The following is a 1,905-nucleotide window of genomic DNA, read 5'->3' as shown; positions in this document are numbered from 1 at the left end:
GAAGAAGAAGAAGAAGAAGAAGAAGAAGAAGAAGAAGAAGAAGAAGCTCTCTTTACTGGCTCCATCAGCTCTTGAACTGAGTATTGCTTCAATCCGAGTATAAACAGGCAAAGACTTGTCATTTTTATAGTGATTGACCTGATGTGATAGCTTTTTCAGGGACAAAAGAACTTTGTTCAGTAAAAGAAACAATCAACACAGCTGTGTCAGTAAGGAGCTGAGAACGGTTGTGAAAACGTGCCTCACACATTTTAGACAGAGAAGAATAATGAAATAACCCTTTCTAAATTATGGAAATATCATAAATGAACTCACTTATATATTTTAAACTCCGTGCACCATAGGTTTTATGTGAAATTATTACTGAACATCGAGGGACAATAAACCACAAGACCAAAATTGCTAGCTGAGTCTTATGTATAACCTAAAAGACGAAGTGGGATCTGAATGAATATGACATTTGAGTTTTTTGAATAATCACAATTACTAAACATAGAGACAGTAACCATTAATGAAACCAGAGTCACCTGACCATATGTACTCTTGCTACTTCTGAATGACTACGAAATTTAAGCTTCATGCGTTTGAACCGTGTGTTTTCTAGAAAGGCGTTCATCTCCAGATAAAGATTTTCTTTTTATCACGATGGTAGATCGGAAGTACTATTGTGTATTTTTGTAAGGACGACACCATGATTGGTGTTGAACAGAAGAGTTTGGTAAAGACGTTTACAGGGACATGAAGCTTGTTCGCGGTTAACTAATCGGAGATGTATAAACGTGACATATGCACCATATACGGTACATACGAAACTGCTATTAAAAATATCTCACTCTGTGAAGGTGCTGATCAAATTAACCTAATCTAAGCCTTCGAAATGGTCGTTGTCGTAAGCACAGCAAATTTTGCTCTCATTTTTAGACGTTAGAACAATGCAATCGAACGACACCATCTAAGTTGTGGCTCTTATATTGGAATTAGAGGTGTCGGTAATAAGAAAAACTGGATCAAATGCAGCCATGGGTCGGATCAACAAAGGGACGACGTAATCAGTAGCACGTCACCTCTAATACTCCATAAAATGCTAAGGTTATTAGCGTCGTTAGCAAGAGAAAGATTGTGTAGACATTGGAGGGTGGATTAAAAGTTCTTGGCCGGACAGTACTTTAGAAGTGTGCTGCCGACTTGAAATAAATTCTACAAACAATAAAGTGTCGTCAGTCAGTCCTGTACTAGGCGTCCGAAATGTTGGAAGTTTTCTTCGTACACTTATCCAATGTCTGATATTACTGACTTGTAGATTTAGGTTGAGCACATGCTGTCACATGTAGAATGGATCAGGCTGTTAGCTGAGTCCATCGTGTATATTTCCCTACTCTAAATTTAAAAAGTTTCATTCGGAATGAAGACAAATATTATTCCTCTTCCGCTAAGCCCTCAACGATGATTTTAACAAATTGTGAAAAAGAAGGGTCGGACTGCAAGTATTACTCTTGAGTAAATTTACTAAACAGTGAGCCGTAATCCCGATGCTGCTAGGTGGTTCCCATTTTAATTCCCATAAGCTGGTTTCTACGAAATTTCCTGTTTATTTGTTGTATTCTTCTGTAACATTTCATATCCTTCCTCTCTGACGAGTAGGTATATTCTTTGAAGTGGTATGTTTGCACGTTATTTGCAGTTCCCTGGAGATTATTTTTCATCTAAACTGTTCAATTTAGTTCACTGCTTTTATGTCGAAGCTGTAGCTTATAACTGGTATGGCTAGAGGATTTATATCTACTATATTATTACTAATGTTGTGTTCACCTCTTCCACTTAGTTTCAATATTGCGTATTAAGTCTATAATCATGACGGGAAATAGTTATATTGTGTACATATATATATATATATATATATATATA

The sequence above is a fragment of the Octopus bimaculoides genome, chromosome 16 (assembly GCF_001194135.2).
Source record: "Octopus bimaculoides isolate UCB-OBI-ISO-001 chromosome 16, ASM119413v2, whole genome shotgun sequence".
NCBI classification, from domain to species: domain Eukaryota; kingdom Metazoa; phylum Mollusca; class Cephalopoda; order Octopoda; family Octopodidae; genus Octopus; species Octopus bimaculoides.
Note: the sequence above shows the minus strand (reverse complement) of the source record.